General features: G+C 44.5%; 1 long non-coding RNA gene across 1 annotated transcript in view; it reads right to left on the minus strand.

Annotated features, from left to right (window-relative positions):
- Window positions 1-245: 245 nt before the first annotated feature.
- The window catches only part of LOC102199196 (uncharacterized), a 44282-nt gene continuing 23112 nt past the window's right edge, over window positions 246-21415 (minus strand). The window contains exons 2-3 of the long non-coding RNA XR_311922.1: window positions 13869-13941; window positions 246-1337 (exon numbers count right to left, since the gene is read on the minus strand). This is a non-coding gene — a long non-coding RNA (uncharacterized LOC102199196). The remainder of the gene's footprint in view (window positions 1338-13868; window positions 13942-21415) is intronic.

The following is a 21415-nucleotide window of genomic DNA, read 5'->3' on the forward strand; positions in this document are numbered from 1 at the left end:
TCTCATATTGTTGGCTTCTCTGACACACACGTACAGAGTGCGACTGTTTGTGTAGTACGCCCCTCTATTTGCTGCCTTTGGCAACAAAACCAATATCCTACATATCACGGGGAATCAAAATCGCACAAGTGAAAACAATGAAACTGTTTTGAGGGAAACTGCAGGATTCCTCCGCTGTTTGCTTACATGGAGTAAAAATATTATATTTCGAAATAACCAAACACACGCAGCATAATCAACAGAGGTGTTTATTAAAATCAGCAGAAAGAGCAGACCCTCCAACATCTACATTTAATGCTCGTGAATTCATGAATTGTTCAAACTGTGTACAGAGAAGTGCGGGATATTTCATTAACGAGGAAAATTGCGTGGATGTGCTTTGCAAACGATGACTTAACTTGCACGGCTCAGCTCACAGCAGTAGACGCTTTAATTAAAGAAGCTGGATTTGGATTACAGCAGTGTATACAAGTCCATGCCCCATCCCACCACCTTCGTCTTCTCCTTTCCTCCACGCCGTTCAGTTCTCATTGTCCTTACCTGCTATCCCACTCTCCACCGTGCTGCTGATGTTCCTGCAGTTGGGATGGAATCCAGTGGCCATGTCACCTGAGCGACAGCCGGTGCATACTAATGAGGAGCCGAGGGGGCGCGGGGCTCGAGTCTGCTCTTCTCAAACTGGCAGGATTAAAAAAAAAAGACAGGGGGAAAAAAAAGTCTCCTTCACCACTTCACTTTAAATCCCCCCCTTCCCCCTTTTCTCCACACCTTTCTTCCTCCTCTTCCCTCTCATCACTTTGGAATAACAGAGAGAATGGGAGCTGTAAGAGGCAGACGAGGGTAGAAAACAAGGAGAGGAGAAGGGACAAACAAGGCGCTGCAAGCAGAGGACAGAAGTGAGGGAAATGGTGACATGGGAGAGGGACGGGTGGAGAGGAAAGGAGAATGAGAGCCGGTAGGGAGCAGGGAGTAAAGGGAAACATCCATCACTGTTTTAAGTGACTGCAGTGGGACGGAGCTGAGTAAAAGGTCGTCTGGTCTCTTCCTGAGCAGAGTGGGCACCTGGGCAGAGCTGAGCGCCTTCCAAATGACTCCGGGCTAATTATCTCGCGCAGGCCGTCTGTTACGGCGGTCTGACACTTTTACTGACTCACTCGTCTACTGCAAGCAAAACAAGGCAGTCACACAACTAAACTCTCATCTGCTGCTGTCTGCTGGCATAATGGATCAGACTGAATAAGACTAGAAAAGTAAGGATTTTGTTGATGGTGTTGCAGATGCAAGTGGTATCTGTCTTACCTTAAAGCATGGAGAATGGCAGACAATTGCCGGGGCTCCTAGACGAGGAGAGATAATGATAGCAATTTAGCATAAATGTAGGAACACAGAAACTTCACCAACCTTCTTTTACACAAGAGAATCTGTGAAACGTTAAGCCTTTTGTAGTGAAAGATACAAATCCATCCATGCAAACTCTGAAGAAACACAGTTTTATTATCTAAGGATCCACCTGCTCAGGGGATCAGTGGATACACTTGAGGACACACGAGGAATTCCGAGTCATGGCCTGTTTCAGCATGAACAGAAAGCACGCTGAACATGTGTCTGCTGGAGTTACAGGCGTAGGCTTAACTGAATCTTTAGCTACAAAAGCAACGACGTGGCTACAGGAGCAGGAGTTCCAGTAAGTGTAAACTCAAACTGGACATCAGTGCCAAAGTTACCACAGCCCAAATGTCTGGCAGCCAAGGGGTTAAAAACATTTAGCCTGCGGTGACAATGCCGGCTAGCTATAGGTCACATTCAAGTCCCAGCCACTGGACAGCCAGCCGGCAAGACAGAGCGTAATTATCCCAGCCAGTTACAGTTCAATAACTCCATCAAGCCGCTAGCCAGATACCAGGTTTCCCTGGCAACGCCTCCGAAGTGAATCGCAGATCAGAGAGAGAGAGAGAGAGAATGGCGAGAAAACACGGGACCCGAGCAGGGAGCAGGGCCAGGAGACACCCTCGAATACTGTGGACCTGCGCACAGCACAAACACTCGCAACCAACCAGGTCTGCGAGCATTCCAGTTGGCTAAGCCGAGACCTCTGCTCTGCCAGGCCGTCAGTCTGCTCCCTCAGAGCTTTGTTGTTTGCTTTTTAATCATCGGCCCCACTTTTCCACAATCCTGCTCCGTGCCCACGGGCCCGCCGCGAAAATCCTCGAGTCTCAGCACAGATCGCTTGTCCTTTCAACAGACAGCCGCACCTCCCACAGCACTTACTGTAATCTGTAATAGTTAATGGAGTTTATCTCCCGTCGCCCTGAGAATAATAAAGAAACTTTTGTGCTTTCCATGCATGAGGATAATTACATTACAAGTGGCACTATGATTTATACCCCTTGATTGAATTAAAAACAAAATTGAATAGGCTGTGTACAAAAATGTGTGTATTTCTCCATTATTTGTGTGTGTCGCTTTGTCGCTAACGCACTTCTACGTGTGTGCGTTTAGGTGACTGTCTGGCCTCCTGCCGCAGTGTCTGGAAACTCAGACACTCCCCCCCCCCTCCATTCTGTACTGCCCCACTATCAGGCATACCTGATACCCCCCACCCCCAAACACACACACCTACACACTGACCACCACCACCTGCGCCTCCTCCCCACCCTGCTGCGATAAGAGATCCTCCAACAGGAAAGCCTGACAATCGAAAACAACCAAAAATGAAAAACAAGCCATCTAATTCACAAAATCCACCTGATTTCCATGTCGTTCCAGCCCAAATCCTAACGTGCCGAATAAATGTTAATCTGGCCTTATTGCTTTTAAAGCTGAGCGACGCGGCGGCGGAGTGTGTTACATGACCACCTCTGAACAATGGAGCGTAATCTCTCACACACACTCGGGCCATCAGCTGGAGTCTTTAGTTTATCTCCACCTATTCAAGGTCTGGATCAATGTTTCCTGCAGGAGCTTGAAGACTTGGCGAGAACAGAAACCTCATACCGACAGCTGTTTGTTTAACACGAGTGCAGATAAAAGCGCATCGCAACATATTAATATACGAGATCTGCTGATCCGTGCAGCAATTTCAATTATTTCGCTTTAATCAGTCCAAACATAATATTTAACATCCTGTGTCTAAACCGGCACCAGGAAAAGTCTTTTGATTGGCTCGGCATAAACACGGTGCATAAACGTTTTGTTTTTTTAAAAACAGAAACAGAAAAGAAAAGCTAATATTGCCCCTCGCTGTTAGATAGTGCAACCTTGACAGACACTTTCAGATCTACTATAACTGCAACCTGATTAAGAGTTCATTAAAAAAAGTTTTAACAATTTGAATCAGCTCTTATTTTAAATTAACCCATTTTTTAAAGTCACATTTTATACACTTCAATAATAAGTAATAACAAAACTGACACTGACAAAATAAAAGACTTTTAATGAGGAACATATTAATCCTGAAGTGTCAATGTTTTCCCTCAGCACAATGCCTACAGGCTTGGATCTGTTCACTTTCAATAAAATCACGACTTTTACAGCGTTAAAGCTTTAGCAGCATTTTCCTGAACGACACTTCCTGCCTTCGCTGCTACGTCCGATGCAGTGTGTGATGTGTGATGGCAGAATCGAGATCAATTTAGCGGTAGCTCATTGAGAACTAGTTTGACTTTGAACAAAGTTTGTATTCCCCATTGAGCGCAGTTACAAACCAGCTGGGAGCTGATTTTTACGGGGTGATATTTATTGGATCCTTGGCGGATTGCTCTGAGCGTGCTGCTTTGTTACTGTTGGAGGGGGGTGGGGGGGTGGTTGTTTCATCAGTGGGCTCGGGTGCTGCCAGACTTTGCTGCGTGTCAGACAGACCCTAATAAAACTGTCTGGCTGTTTTGTGGGCACCAGCTCCGCTCTGCCTGTGCTGCGTCTGACTGCTCAGCACTTGTCGCACTGTGCCTGGCTGTTTGGTATTCATGGGGCATGGCGCTCCTTCAGCTGTTGCTGGGGGCTCTGTGGCACAGGCACAGACTATTAGTTGGCATCGGCATTGTTCGCTATGAAACCAAATAGGGAGACGAGAAAAAAAAAACATAATTAGGGAGAGAGAAAGACTGGAGACTGGGAGAGAGATGGAGAGGAGGGCATTAGAGAGAAAATCAATTGTTTTGAACTGTATTCCTAATACGAGTAATTTAGCAGAAATTAGGTTTTCAGAAAAGCATGCCGTCTTGGGAAAAACTGAAAGTTTAAAAACCAGGTCAAGCTGTAATTGTAAATGAATTCACACCTTTCTCTGGCACAAAAGGAAAAGAACCGATTTTTTTTATTTTTTATGCAGACCTAATTTATTGTAATTGCACTTCTATAGTCATGTTTATAAGAGACAGTGTTTTCATTTTCTATTCAGCATTCAATCTTGTCCTTTTCTCTTTAAGAGCCTGTCTTAATGAATTACGATGTCTGTCTGCGCTGAGCTACGCCTCCCGTTTAAATATTGATTGAGATCATTAACCAATTTGGTCGTTTCATCTCACCACAATCGCAGATTTCAACAGAAATATTCAGATGAAGAGAGCAACTCGGTTTCTGTTGACCCGATTCCACATTTTCAAAGCGTGGCCATAGGTTTTTATTTCACATACTGCATGGTATCTTTCTTTATTTCCCCTGATTTGAACAATCGGGACCTTTCAAAATCAATTAAATATAGAAAGATATAAAATCATTAGAGTATTTTTTGTTTAAGTATCTGGTTTATGTGCATACTTCTAACTAAAAAAAAAGAAAAAAGGTAGAAGTGAATTATAATTAGAAGAATTATTTTGAGGATAATGTAGAAAATTTATATTCTAACCGTAAAATATTTGAAGACTTTCTGACATCTGGCTGAGAAATGTATCAATTTATGAAGCAGATAAGTGAAATGATCAACTATGAAAAATGTAAAGAAAAAAATGTTTTTGAACTTGTGTGTTTTAGCTCTCCAGTGCTCACAGCAGCAGCAGATGTGGCATTAGTCCTTTTGCTCCTATAGCGTCTAGACTTATCAATTTCAGAGTGACTGCTCTGGTAATGGAGGATCAGATATATTGGCTGTGTGGAGGTGGTGACAGGGGTTAATCAACATGAGCCTGGGGTGTGGTGGTTTGGACTGGTTGGTGTCCTGTCATTTCTAATCAGATCATGTGTTACTAGAATTGTATTCAAACACAGATGTTGACACAAAGAGAGATTACGGTGCCGGTTGACAGCCCAGTGCAGAATCGATGGGTATTTTTCGCTTTAATGGCGGCGGTACTGGCGCCATTACGAAAGGCGTCCTTCATGATTTTGGGGGGAAAAACAAACAAAAAAATTTCAAACAAGCGCAGCCCTGCAGATGCAGTCGCATCAGTGCTGCAGTTTTCCTTAACGGGTTCATACACGATGTCACGGAGGAGCCAACAGAACATAAACCCTTCACATATGTGCTTTTTTTTTTACTGCGCTAAGCTATTTCCTTTCTGTGTGTTAGCCATTCTCTGCACCGTCCCATCCATACATGCATTTTAAAAAGAAAATCAGCCGCTGATTCTTTCCGATTCCATGTGAAACATTCGGCAGAAAGTCGATTGTGCCGTCCGCCCGCGTCCCAAGAGCCTAACCCGTGATTTTTCATCAAGAGAGCTCACAAGTTAGGGTCTCAGGGAGCAGGTGAAGTACGACAGAGTCTACAGAGGAGCCGCAGTCAGCTGCAGGGCACTGACACCTTTCTTTCTCTCTTACTCACTCACACACAAATGCACACACACACTCACACACACACACTGTCTCTTCGTCAACCAGTGCCACTTAAACGTACCAAATTTCTATCAAAAGGCACCGAAAGCTACAAAGTGTCTATAGTTTAAATATAGTTGAAACTATAGGCACAGGCTGCAATTAAAAAACAAAGTAGCTCTGCACAGATATATGCTCCAGCGTTCCTCCGTTCTTCCACTGCGGACAACTTTTTTTTTCTTGACGGCTTGGTTTGATTCCTGTGCACACAAAGACCTGCAAAGGTAGACAGATTTTCAGGCATATGTTTAAATACACTAAAAAACAACAAAGCAGCAGACAGCAGCAGTGGCAGCAGTAGGCTGCAGAGATGACAAAGAAAGACAAAGCAGGGATTTCGCCGGAGACGGCCAGACCTAAATGATCTTCGTGGCAGTGCCCAGACAGAAGCAGAAGCAGAGGCTCAGACAAACAGACAAGCCTGCACTGCCTGCTCTGTGCTAACTAGCCTTTGTGCTGAGGAAGGAAAAGCCCCCTAGCCAAGCAGCTGGGCTCGCCTTTGTCCTAAAGAGCATCAGCTGATCATCAGTCTAAATTTTTCGCTTCCAGGGTGGCGGGACCAGGACCTGGCTGGCAGACTCTGCTCGACTGATGGATGCAGAGAGCCACCAGCAGCAGCCTCACCCTCTGGCTTTCCATCACAGCAGCCCCTACGGATAGGTACGGTTAGACACTGAATCCAAAAAAATAAAAAACGCACGTCACTTTGAGCTGCTCAGCATTACACAGAAAAATCATCTTTTCACAAAAGCAGTACGAACGAGAGAAGGGCGGGTTCGTCTTCAGCACAGGTACCGAAACTTGCCTCCCTTCCCATATTTCACTTTCCACTGCTGACTGCAATACCCTCGACACCAGACTCTACCACCTACCAGCCCAACTCTGCCGCCACAGCAGCAAGCTTGGCGATAAGTTATCAGTGTCAGAAGGCACGGCGCTTCAGCGAGACAATTAACTGGAAAGCAGCTCCAGCCCGGCCGGAGCCAAACAGTCACAATCCAGACCTTAGCTGCACTTAAAAATGCCAAACTGCAGTAAATGCTAAAGCAATACTGAAAACATTCCCATATCGTTTTCACCGGTCGTGTACCCAAACACACCAGTGAATGCCCCCCCCACTCCCCATCATCCCACAACTCCTCCTCCTCAGACCAGGAGAAGAAAAAAAAGCAGCCGGATAGATGTCTCTGACTGTCTCCTTCTCTCTGGGGAACGCCAGGCAAAGTGGAGGCTTCCGGAAATGAATGCGCCGCGCCACCCGACGCGTTGCCTCGCATGCTCACTCTTCTGTCTGCCACCGACTACGCCTTTTGTTATCCGCCTCTGAGCTGAGGATGATGAAGAAGAGAACGAGGGGGGGAAAAAAGGGCAGTGGCAGAAGAAAGGAGGGGGAGACGGTGGGGGGCGGCGCGGGTGCCGGTAAAGGCTGAGGTGTCCGCGGGAAGCTGCAGCCAGACGCAGGTCAGTGAGGTGGGACGTCTCCGCCACCCCACCCCTCACCCCCACCCACTACTCCCCAGCACACAGCATCCCTCCTTTCCAATTGCATTGTCAGCTCCATCTCAGCATCTCAACCCCCACCCCTCCACAGCACCAATACCACCACCAGAACTACTCATTCTCCTCCTACCTGCTCATGACGATGGGACATCAGCCATGTCGTGACACTGTTATCTACACCCTCTACTTTTATTTTTCTTCCCTGTCTTCTTCTCTCTCGTACCCATCGCAGGTCCGACGCGTCACGCTGCCGTTGCCAAACAAACAACGGGATATAAAAAAATTAAAACGAGAAACCCCAAAACATTTGCTCCCTCTAGCTGCCGCTGCCGCCGGAACCCGCTACTTTGCTTTCACTCATCCCCCTCCCCCATCTGACCCTTGCACCCCAAGCCCTACCTTCTATTACTATCTCCACCCCACCCCCTCCCACCACCCATCCCCTCCCATCACTCCAGGTCTGTACCTGTCTGCTTGTCTGTTTCTCCCTGTCTGCAGCTGCTTGCCCAAAGTGAGATACTGCAGCAGGAGTCTGCAGCGACAGCCCTCGCTCTTTCTCTCCCCCCTCTCTCTCTCTCTCTCTCTCACACACACACACCCTCCATCCAGCCTTTGCTGGTGAACACGTTCCTCCCTGTGCTGATCAATTTCTTCTCTTTTTCAGCAGCACACACACACACACGCGCGTGCACACACACTGCAGTGGACTGGTTGGCCGTGGTGGAGGATGCACTGTAGCTATCCCACTGTCTTGTAGCATCGGTGCAGCTGGTACAGTCACATCCAAACACATGCACAGCAGAGGTAGCCACTGACACAAAATTACCATCTCAGACAGAGAGCACACAAATGGCATTGCACACACACAACATAGGCAGCAACAAACTAACAAGACCCCCACACCCCAAAAACCAGACAGAGAACAGTGAGACAGAGTGACACTCCAGCTGCTTTGCTTAGCTCTCTCTCTCTCTCTCTCACACACACACACACACACACACACACACACACACACACACACACACACACACACACACACAGCAATGTGGTCAGCACAAGCACGAACACAAACTGTCACTGTCACAATATTGTGACCGAGGCTTGACAGCAGCGAGCGGCAGCATAAGGCACACGGCTGTTTGAGTCAGACACAAAAGCAAATATCTGGTCCAAGAATTTCCTCATCGTTCTTGTCAAGTGTTACATTTTCAGATCATGTTTTTTGGATCCTGCACGATCACACGCAAAATACAGAAACGTGTCACTGTGCCGCCCGGCACTACATCTATGTCTATGTGGAAATATACATAATGGAGCTCAGCAAGCATAATTTCGAGTCAGACTGATTAACTCGAAGGGTCACAAAAACATCAAACCTACTTTCAGCGTTTGCCAGAATTCTTCACTGTTCGTAGCCAAAGCAGCATTTGGTCATTTTAATGTTTAAAAACCTCAACAATAGAAAGAAATGTGACATACATTTGTCTTTATGTAATTAAGATATTTTGTTTGAGATACCGAGGGACAAACCCGTAGAGTACATTTTAAAAATATGACATTTTACTCATTCTCATTCAGCCCGAACCAGATCTGCCTTCGACAGCTTGCGCTAATCTCAAACCTTAATCACCTTCAACACCGTGGATAGATTAGGGTTACGACCCTGTGTCACAAAGAGGGGCCAGAGAAAGAGAGAGAGAGGTCTGCAAATGTTATCATTGATTGATTATGCCCTTTAATTCAAATGGAAAGCATCAGCTTCCCAACTCTGCTGCAGTGCAGGAAAAAGGCTCTCACAGCAAATGTCACTTCATCAAAGATGTCAAATTCGTCTGTACCTTTCCGTCCTGCAGAAACACACAGAAACACGGCGAGCTAAGCGCCGAAGAGGTGCACAAGTAAATCCTGCTGCCAATGTCAAAATCGTGGCCAGGATGAAGTCTATGGGGGATGGTTGGTCCTTGTGGATCGGCTCGGCGATGGTGGCGGTGACGCAGAGACGGGGCGGGGGGGATTTTGTTGTATGCTACAGCCAGTGGGGCCAGCAGGCAGCCATATAGGTGATCAATCAGCTCCATTACAGCAGTGTCACTGCCGAGTCTGGAGTTATCCTGCCCATCACCCCTCCACAATACACGCAAACATCGCCTGTTTCTAGTCTAGACTGGAAAATAGAATCCCGCAGCGTGATGAAACTGGTCCATGAGAGTAAACACAGTGAAAAAACAGATGCGTTTGAGTTTCTGCTGTGTATCAGTGACATATTCTCAGATTCAGAATCAGGGCATGCGCATGTATAATACTAGGATGGGATTCACCTCCAATCAGAGGATGCATAAAGTTGTTTTGACAGAGATGAAGCAGATTCTGATACACTTGCTTTGAATTGCATCAAGACACAGCTTTTCAAAGCAACCAAAAATAGGATCGGCTCCATTGTGATTGGTAAGTAGCTCGCACAATGAGCCCAAAGACATTATGCAGCAGACACTCGCAATGACACTGTTCATGTTTCTACACTCAGCTCAGAATATCTCCATGCAGCCTGGAGATGCATATCTGTGCTGGCAGATGCCAGGCGAGCATTAGACAGGTATCCCACTGATGGAGTTATCTCAGTCAGCTGAAGCAGCACAGACTGGGACCATGGAGCAGCACAAGTAGGAGGAGGGAAAGAGAAGAGTGAAGGAGAAAGATGGAGGCTGGAAGGGGAGGAGAGCGGGCGGCGGGGAATATGTGATGCACAGCACCTCGCCAGCCAGCCAGCCAGCCAGCCAGCCAGCCAGCGGGACATTAATGACGATCATGTCTTGTCACACTGCTGTCGGCCAGTCAGCAGATCTTGCCCTTGTCCCTGCCCTTCTCCAATCAATTGCATCGATCTGTCCCAGGGGTCAAGGGGCAAGAGCGTATCAATAGGGGGAGAGCGGCTGATGCAGCAGGCAGAGAGGGGCGCACTCCAGACAGATCGATGACACCCCACCCCCATGTGTCTGTGTGTGTGTCTGTGTGTGTTTGGGGGGCGGGTGAAAGTAGTTATGATTATTCATTTGCCATTAACCCGAATGCATTAAGGGAATATGTTTCCTTGGGAAGAAATGGTGCTCGAGGCTGCTCATTTTTATAGGGAAGTGAGATTTTATCAGTTGGGGAGCTAGAGTAGCGTTCTGGCCAGAACCGACAGCGTTCTGGTCTCAGACGATTTGTTACCAAGGTTTCCACCCATTGGTGACGTCAAAAGCAAGAAGCCAATCTCTGCTCTCAGAGAGATTACAGATGTAAGCAGCAGTTGGCTGATTTTCCAGTGTTTTGTGCCTGAGTGTCACTGTCTGCAATACAACTAAACGGCTCACAGAACTTTGAGTATCACAAAGTGTATTAGCCTCGTGTGATGGGTCTCTTGCTTTGAATATACAGTTTCTCTGACATCGAAACAAAAATGCAGGACAATCTGCAATCTGATCACAATGTAAACACTGCATCCACTCCACAGGCGGTAACATAAATTCACTTTAGGGACTGTTTATTTTTGTTTTGAGCTCAGTGAGATTTATCTTCATATGGAACTTTAAAGAGCAGCAGCATTTGCTAGCGTTTAGCTGAACACATGCAACAGGAAACAACTATAAACTGGCCAAAAAAGAAGAAAAATCATCCAAAATGAATTATTATTCTAGGTTTCAGCAACTTTCCTTATTGCTGGTCTAATACACGCACTCTTTAGGTTTCAGGCTGCCTTCACTGATGAAATGTAGAGCAAATGTGATGCTCCATGATTGGCTGTCTGCGCAGTGCTGCCAGCTCTTCCTGCTGTACATCATTTGGACTGCAGCACACCAAATTCAATCAAGGCAATCTTTATTTTATTAATTCTTAAAGTCATCTGAAGAACCTTGAAGTTCCTTGCCAGCCTACTTCTCAAAGGGGCTGTTATAGCAGTGGGGGCAGAAAAAAATAAATAAATCAGCGACCTAAACCGGCCCTATCTAATCCCATAATTTATTTGTTTAACCATCCCATAAATGAAGGCCCAGCTGGAACCAATGACCAGCTGGACAGAGGAGTGCTGAGGCAGCATGATTCTCAGCAGCAACGCTTTCCTCGACACATCTGGAGGAACGACTGAAGTTCAGAGGTGAGGAAAGATGAGAAAATCGCAGCTCTTGAAATAAACACTAGTGAGGCACATCTTGATTCTGCATACTCTGTTAAATTTGTAAGAGCTAAAGACGAAGGAAACAAACTTTGCATTTGTGATTAAATAAAGAAGCTACATTTGGTGCTGCCTGAACTAACTCTTCATTCTAAGCTGACTGGCATGAGATCCCCTCTGCGTTCCTCAGCACACTGTCCACTTTTCAACACTTCTTCTGACTCTTCTTCCTGTGAGTGGGTCAGAACAGCAGCAGCAGCAGCAGCAGCAATGTGAAACCCGGTGGTGTGTAGCTGAATAAGGAGGCGTGATCTTCCTGACAGTGGGATTACAAAATGGAAGATAAAAGGCCTTCTTTGGTTTCCAGGGATTTACCAGGATCATATTCCCACACAGAAACCTGTTTGATGACAGTGACTCTACCGGCCATGCGATGCTGACAAGGATCGCTGGATTTCAACGGTGTTAGTTTCCCTCCAGATTTAATTACTGATGATCTAAAAATAGCCAATTAATTCCATTCAATAGCTGCACTGATAGGAAACAGGTAAGGGGTTTTCCACAACTGTTCACACTGGAAGAGCAGGCTAACTTTGCAGACAACCCTTCAGCCAAAGAAATTCTTCAACATCTTAACATCAAATATTTCAGAGTGGAACAGCATATCTGGCTAAGCATGAGCGCAATTCAATGGAAACTCTGAGCATCAAACAATGAAAAAGATACAAGCTCGTTGGATAAATGACAAAGGTTGCAGAAGGGCAGCCTGCTCAGCTTCAGCTCCAAACATTGTAACATCTGTGTCATCAATAAAAAAAACCCTATCACAATGATGAAGAACTACAGCAGAATTTACAACAAAGCTCCAGCTCGAGCAGGCAGCTTGCTTACATCAAACCGTCCTGAAGAGTAACAATCTCAAGCTGATCTGCCAGGCCGTTTTTCTCTTGTGTGGTGCTTTGGAGTCATTTTACAAGCTGTGGCTGAATGCCAGACACAGATGTAGTCTGACGCAGTCAGTCAGTGGACAAGTCCACAGTAAACAGAGACTCTAGTGTCGCTGAGGCAAGCTTCAACCTGAAACTGGACCTCATATCACAAATGCACATAGTATGGAACTGTGGACAATGTATCACAAGACTTGGCAACAACCTATAAACATCCAACTGCAATAATAGAGTGGGGCTGCGTTGGGTAGACAGTTTTAGGAAGTGTTAGGTGTGTCAATTAGACCTAACCTGAGTCAGCTGTGCAAAATATGTGTGCAAATGGCAATCACAGAGCATCTGCTAAATATAACAAGTCTGATTATTATATTTTATACTTTGTGTTTACAGCGAACCCTCTGTGTATCATAATATTTGGCACGCAGCACACATTAGAAAGACGCCACAGCCGTTTTGAATAAAAAGGCCGACGTGTAATACTAGGCCGCAAAGATGAAGCGGCGGTTTGAAACACGAGGCCATCACGGTGTGAAATAGGTTCCACCACGCAATTACACCTCAGCGAGTAGAAAGCACTTCAAAATAAGACAATATGGCATATTTTTATATTTTAGCACCCTGTTTAACTCATACTGAATTTCACAACTGTTTATAACTGGAGCAACTCCTAACATCTTTTATCAGGATTGAATATGTTAGAACTTAAAAGGCAGATGAAGAAAAGCAGTAAGTCTAAGTACAATGTGTTCTAACTAGAACTCTAGCAGGGCCATAGTGAGCTGGCAGGCCCGCCATGAAACAAAAACCACATGTGAGCCAGAGTTACATTATTCTAAAGATCAGCATCACTTTAGAGGTGCTGCATGTTCAAACTGCAAACTGATGTCATACGTGTACTCCAAGGAAAGCTAGAAGGTTGTACAGTTAACTCCCAGGGTGTAATTCTAAACCATACAACCTACTACCTCAACCCGGATGCACACATTTTCAACTAGGGTTCCTCTTGTCTATGTACTGAATAAAGTCATCCTCAAGCCAAACTGTGTCTCATCACTATCACCACATTTCAGGTTTACGCTTGGAGAAAGATTGAATATTAATATATGGAGCAGTTTAAAACCTAAATTATTAAAGAAAAAAAAAGGTTCAAGCACGACGATCGCACCACAATGACAAAGACCCACAGAGGCGAGCTTGTGCTGTCAGATTCGCCACAAGATCGGATCTACGGGTTTGTGCCAAATGGTTATGGCCAAAGTAGCAAAATAATTCAATAAAGGACTAATACTGTCTCGCAGCTATAGCAACACAGGTGTAAAAAAGCAGGACGCGTGTGCTGAACACTGGCGTTCATGCAGATCACGGCGGTGCCAGTGAATACACCGCAGCTAGCAGCAAGACATTCGCCCCACACGATCAAAGTTCATCAAACAGATGGTGACAGCATTGTGGTAACTTACCCATCGTGGCTGCATCTTGCTCTGAGGATGGGTCGCTGGGCCAGTGGGTTCTCTAGGGTGGCCATTTATTTTTCTAAAAACAGGAAAAGAGAATTGCTTTTAAATACCACACAATGCTTTGCATCTGCCAGGACCTGCAGCTCAATGCTACGATTCACTTTTAACAATGACTCTTATCGTTGTGAGAAAAGAAAAAGAAAGGTTCACAGTTACATGTCAGTAACTGTTCTGACAACATCACATCCACACGGGAAAGAAGAAAAACACAAACACAAATGTGTGTATATCGGTAAGTTTCTGTGCCTCAGTTTGGGAGTGTCATATGTCTCTGCAGTTCCCAGCTACAAAATTAAATCCATAATAATAACAATCTGCTGTGGACTTGTATCCCAAACTAGCCCACAGAATTGCCAGAGCGGTCCTCCTCCTGGCCAACAGCAATGTGGCTGTGGTGAGAGCTTAGCTCAACTTAGTCAAGACCGCGGATAGCAGAGAGCAGAGAGCAGAGCCTGAGAGGGATGCCAGTGTAATCAAGCATGCCACGGTCAGCTACCATTAACTGTGCCAGTGCCACAGAGCCACAAACAACAGAATATTCCTACGGCCGCAGTGCGACAAAGGAAAACCTGGAATAAGAGAACAGAAAATGCCACTTACCTACGTCTCTACTATTCTGTCAGACTTTATGTTTCTATCTTTCTGTATCCACACTTTCTACTTGGGTGTGAGCTATGCGCAGTGGGTGCTAGGACCATTGCTTTATTACTTTGCTAAATGGAGGAATGATGAAAAGACCGAGGCACACTTCTAAACTGAGCTCACTGAAATCACGGCTTCAGTTCAGCGATGTGCTGTCCGCCATTTTCTCCAAAACAAAGTAGAAGAGAAAAAAATTGTATAAAAATGATTTGCTGGCATCATTATTCAAAGTTTTCCCCTTTTCTCCCTCCATGTGTGAGTCTCTCTCTCCCTCTGCCTCGCCTGGCACCATCACAAAACCTTGGCTGGAAAGATCACATGATTTCCTACCAGAAAGCCACAGCATTCCCAGTTAGTATTCTGCTGACACTGTAAAGACATCTTTTGTCTAAATCAAAGCGTGGCCTGCCCCCTCCCAAAATCTCGCACCTTCTGGGAGGGGGTGGGGGGGGTTAGGCAGTGTAAAGGGCGGTGTTAGAAGCCATAGCAACCTCTACCTGGCAGGCTGCCCAACACACGAGCACTGCGGGCTAATATGGAGTGGAGCAGGAATGCTTATCGCCTTCCAAAGTCAACTCCATGGGCGTGCTGGTTGCTTAAGATTTCAGTGCTGATGCCAGATTTTTCGTTTTTCTTGACAAAGTAAATAAAATCGTCTAGATACAGGACAAACTGACGACACGCTCACACTGCACCTCCTGATTGAAATAAAGTTCACATGCTTCTGTTTTAAAACGCTATTCATCAAAATCATGTGAGCTCTTTCAGTAAACACAAACACTGGATCAAATTCGTCACACATCAAATAAAACACTTTATGTGGCTTTGCTGGAAAGTATTAAAAAACATAAAAAAGGACACTCGGTAGTATAAGGAATCTTCTGCAAACTTCTGCAATGATTCTTTCAAGCAGACGAGACGAGCTCTGTCTTACACGCTGGGATATAGTGTATCAATCGCTCATGCATCATCAGCAGCGTGTTTTCCTGTGCCGCACACTTCTGCAGTTTAGCCAGAAAAGTAGCCAAGCACAGTCAGGTGGTTTGTTACCGTAACACAAGCATATGTCATAGACCTGTGACTTACTAAAGAGAAAGGTATCCGCCAGAGACCACACTACAGTTCTGTGCTGAGAGCATCTCACACGCCGGCCTCCTCACTCAGCTTAACGCCAGACTGTTGAGCATCTGCCTTACTTGCTCAGCTCTGACTTCAAGGAAACGATCAGTGTAGCAATGTCTCCCGACCTCTGTATTTTCAATCACCGCGTTACTTTAATTTAACACAAAATGTGGAGAAATACTTCACATTTTGCACATAATCTAAAACCTTCATTTCCACAGTGTAGCAGTCATTCAAAGAAAAGTTCACCAGTATGGATGGATAAGACAGTAAGATACAGCGGCAACATATAAAATATTTCTGTGCATAACTTAGCCTTTATTTAAATTATATGATGCTCATTTTCATAGTGGATTAGGACATCGTTTGAAGTTATAACTGTAGACCTGCTGCAAGAAAGGACAATTTCAAACTGGCATTAAAATAAAGAAGAAAAACAGAATCAAATTTAGAGAAGACAGCGTGATAAGAACACAGGTGGAGGAGAGGCACAAAACATTTGCAGATGCATGCAAATAAAAACACAAAACAAGAAATGATCTGTTTTTTAATGTTACCCATTTCATACTCTCGTGACAAATGAGACCAAGTCAGAAACACCGCACTGACACGACGGTACAGAATAAACGTTGAGCAAACACTTCGATCAGGCTCCAACCGATAGATCAACATCAAAGATGCCGGCGTAATGGGATTGTAATGCCAGTAAGCAGTCTGTTCTGAGCTGAAGATTAATGTGTGTTTCCCCCCATTATTTGTCATCAAGAGCAGCCTGTAGCAAACAACTCACCTTCACTTGATTAAATCCCTGGAAACAGAAAGAAGAAGGACAGCAGCGTGCTACACCTGTTGTCTAACTTGTGCAACGCTATCATCAGAATCTAATGTGGTTACATTTATTAAATCGTGTGCAGTCAACACCTCGCTGGTGCAAAACAAGCACACAAACGTCGACACTTCTCTGTCGACAATTCAGACTGTTCACTTAGATCTGACGGTGCTATTTACTGATAGGAAAAGGCGGCATCCTAATGTTCTTCTTGGAGAAACTGCTGTGTGCCGTTTTCATCTTTCTCCATAATTAGGTCATCTTTATTAACCACCACACAATATCCATTTCACAACTCTCTCACACATACTATGTTGTGGAAAGGGAAAAATAAGTGCACAGGTCTGCATAGCTACGAGACAGCTAGCTCTGCGATGTAGAAGAAAATGGCCATGCGGCCACCTGAGCGCCTCATCTGATACGTCAGCCACGCTCAGCCAAAACATTCCCCCAATGAGGGGTCAGTTCATGTCCTGAAAGGCAGAAGGCCAGGGTCAAAGTTCAAATGAGAACCAGAGGGGTGGGGGTTTGAAGGACTTCCCTTGGGTATGGAACGTACCATTATGAACCAGACAGGGGTGGAAAAAATCAACACTGTCATCGACAATGCAATAAAGTCAGCGGGGGAGGAAACGACATGATTTACATGTGCGAGGATATAAGAAAGGCTGAGAAAAGCTAGTGTTTGTTTTTATCGAATGTCCTGTTATACACTGATGGGAACCCTGTTATACTGTGAAGGCAACATACATCTGTGTAGGTACACAAACACTATATCAGTGGTTATGACGACCAAACCAGACTCCACCTGAGACATCCTTTTGTGAAGGAAAAAATAAGCATTACATCTTTATAAGCCTGAAAATGTAAAAGCTGTGTTAAGCAGCTATTTATTTAGAAACCTGGCATTTTCAAAGTGTATAAAACACTATACATTTTGTTATCTTTACCAAAACTTTGCATACTGGCAGCCAAAACTAAGCAGGAAGATAATTTGTGCTACTTTATTCTCTGCAGGCACACCAGAGACAGGGGGTTATTTTTGGCTCAAAGCTCTTATCTCCATTAATTTAATGTTGCCTCAAGCCGTGACAGAAAAACAGTCAACAGGTTAATCCAGACAGAGTTTGTGCAGTTCGCATTAATGAAACGTACCCATCCAGCCACTTCATTGTGTCTGAGTATGAGACTTGATCTTGCCAAGGACAAGAAGCCAATACAAAGCCCAAATATTGAAATCTAACATCGTGCATGGAATATTTTTGGATAGCTCTGTTTGCTGAGTGTTTTAGTATACTGGGAAAACACCCTGCACACTATTACTGGCAAAGAAAGCGAACAGAGTCGAGGCAGTACACAGGATTTACTTTTTCTCTGTTTCCCCTGCAGAGAGGCCTCATCTTACTGTGCCCTGCTCTGGCGCCTCTTTCTCAGCGTTCAGCTACAAGGACTGACAAAGGAATAAGATGACTTAAAAAAAAAGCCAATTAGCTGATATGAACAAGTGAATTAAATGCAACACGGTCAGGCGTGTGAAACCTGCTACTGCTGCTACGACACAGGCAAACACATGTATGTGTAAAGAGCAATAAGAAATTCAGCTTAATTAGGCAGAAAAGCCAAAAGAAAGAGTCGAGCACATGCTTCTGAGCATTGGGGCTTAACATAGCAGTTGCTCGCAAACATGGGCTAACCTGTTTGGGATTACAGAAATACTGCCGTGTTACTATTAACTTAGGGTAATGTTGCTTTAAAAGCTAACGCAGCTTTTCTGTGCAGCCAGCCACGGCAATGACTTTGCCCGACCCACCTGTCTGTTGATCCTACTGCCTAGCACCAGACTAAACACTGAGATTTTCAAAATGGCTTATTGGCTGCAACTGACTAACAGGCAGCCAATCAGTGCGCAAGGAGGCATGGATGGAGGACAAGAATCAGTCAGTGAGAGCAGAGGAGAGAGGAAGAGGCTGTGCAGAGACAACCGAACCTCGTACAAACTCAAGAGGGGAAAAGAACGCAAAGGCAGAAGAAAAGCTCGACAAATAAACAGCAAATTCAAAGTTACTCTGTGACAGAGATATGAGTGGGTGTTTTTTTTTTTTTTGCTGCAGTATCAAATGTTGATGCAGAACAATAATAAAGTAAAAGGGCATTTGTTTTCTGAATGGCACTGAATTGATTACCTGGCTTCAGACAAGGCTGCTATCAGACCCTGCGTTTACCATCGCTAACAGGGATCAATAGCTAATGAATTCCAAACGGCCAAGTTTCAGAAGCATAAACGTATCCTACACGACTGCATAAAGTAACCTCTACGGATCAATGAATATGACATCACGCGCAGCCGGAGGAATGCATCTTTTTAATCAACCTGAGGGTTCTCAAATTAATTCAAACGACAATTAAAATGGATCGGACTGCGTGGCACCTTCGTCCTGGAATCTCACAGAAGGTTTTTATTGTGCGTTTAGCTCCCCTCACGGCCCGCCCCCGTGCTTTAATTACCGCTGTCTCCTATCAGGCTGCTCAGATGGTAAAAACAATAGAGACACGAAAGGCTCGGGTTACCATTTACATACTGATGGAAAGAGCACTAAGCAAACGTGTTGTCATTCAAAGAAATACACTAATGTTTGAACCCTAATGGTCTAATCACTGATGGAGCTGGTGAACATTTATGTGATTTGTCACAGATGTTGATGTCTATTAAAAATCCGGTTCAAAAAATCCAATCAGTTTTTAAAATACAGCCACCTTTTAAAATATGATTCACACAGTGTGAACAGCTTTAAAATGATTAACTTGTACTTCAGTACATTCTCTGATCATTACAGGCTTTTCAGAACATTTTAACATCGCGTCATTCATGTTGTCGTTCACTAGAAAGACGCTGTGTGCTATGATCTATGTGCTCACCATTAAAAAGCAAAGGAACATTTATATGTAGGTGCATTACTGCTACTAAGGGAAATTATCAGGCACAACATCGGTGCAGGTGAGCTATAACTGAAGGGACTCGTAAACACAAAATATCCAAAACACTTCACCCTGAAGGAGACACAAAGGGCGACGCTGCTATTGTTTATTAGTTTAAGTTTGAGGTTGGTACATCTCTTACAGAGACCGTTCAGTCCTGTGTTGTAGTTATAGATGCTTCTTTGTGCCACATAATATCATAGAGACAGGTGTGCAAATTTCACAGAACCTCAGAACATTATATGGCACAAATAATTTTGCGCAGGCTTTCTCTAGAGGTGCAGACCATAATCGACTACTTTAAGGATGACTTCTCATTTAGGAGGCAGAGAAAGCAGTTATCATAATGATACCTTTTCTCTGTGTGTCCTCACCAAATGCTTTCTCCAAGATAATCCCCCTGCACAGCCGCTCATTATCAAAGCAATCGTCTGACAATGGGAAGGAGAACACTGGAAATTACGGGAATTAGTATAGGACTATGGAAAAATGATTGCTGATTCAAGACCTTAATTAGGCCCTTGCAAAACAATCAGACACAATTAGGAGGTACCAGTCAATAAGCCGAAAACTCAAAAGCAAGAGGAGAGGAATTAATATCTGATGATTTTTAAATGGCTATTGGAGCTCAGATGACTTTCGCTCACAGTCGGGTACCAGACAGTTGGAAGCCTTCACGGCTCTTATTGTGGCAAATAAAGCCGGGGACTAGCAGGTAAATCAGCAGGTGAATCAGCCCTGCCTTCCAAAGAAAATGACCATTAAGGGGTAATCGAGCAACATCTGAGTGGGTCCGGAAACATGTCGCGAATCTAAAGATGCCCACGGTGCACCTTAAGAGCAGCAAGGTCAAACAGTAGCTTGAAACCGTTACACTCCAGAAATCCTACGAGAAACAGCCGCGTCCGTTTCTCTGGGTGAATAATTTCAAATGAGCAAACATTACAAGTTTTGGATTGTCATTTCCCCTCTCATAATTAACAACGCTCAAGCAGTTAATTACTTCTTGCCAAATAGAAAATAATGCCCAAAATATTATTATATCACCATATTTCTCATGACAATCCACCACAACAGCAAACGCTTGAGCCTTTGGTTTAAACCAAATTGAGTTTTCAAGATATGTCTGCATAACGATGCTTGTGCAGTGCAGAACGTGAATACTAAAGTTAGTTAAAATACCTTGAGCCGACAAACAGAACCTCTCCAGATAGTTTGCTCACAATGAAATGTGGCTTACTGACCTAAACTGCTTCATAATCTCACAAAGAAAGTGAAAATCGATGTTTTGAACGAGTGAAACATGGCCGTGCATTTGAAAGACGAGAATTAAATACACATTTTAGCCTGAATCACTGCCTGAAAACAAAAAGATCTTTTACCAGTGAAAAACCACATCTCTGCAGGCTCTAATCAAAGAAAATAAAGCTGCCACAATTTATCTTTTTTAACAGAATGCAGTTGCTCATTCAGACAGAAAAGGCTATGCTATTAGAAAAAAGTCAGACTGTAACTGGCCAAGTATAACACGCAAAAGATGTACTGCAAACATCAGTGGAACTGACATCTGTAACGCTGTATTATGAACTGGATTTATTCTGCTTGGCCTCTATGATCTCCAGCACACAACCAGATCCTTACAGCACACGTTGCCCTACAATAGACTGCATGATGCTTCCATATATGTGTGCTAGATCAGGGCTTACAGCATGAAATCACATGCAGCTGGTCAAGACAATAAAGACAGGCATCTGTCCAAAGTTCATGTCCATCCACTGGGAATCAAAGCATTTGTCTTTAATTATCATTTTTCATTGACAACTTGGACAAAAGCGTGAGGTGTGCTGACACAGCCTGGAGGTGTGTGTGTGTGTGTGTGCGTGTGTGTGTGTGTGTGTGTGTGTGTGTGTGTGTGTGTGTG

The sequence above is a fragment of the Pundamilia nyererei genome, unplaced genomic scaffold (assembly GCF_000239375.1).
Source record: "Pundamilia nyererei isolate P.nyererei 1_Seehausen unplaced genomic scaffold, PunNye1.0 scaffold00097, whole genome shotgun sequence".
In the NCBI taxonomy this organism is placed as follows: Eukaryota; Metazoa; Chordata; class Actinopteri; order Cichliformes; family Cichlidae; genus Pundamilia; species Pundamilia nyererei.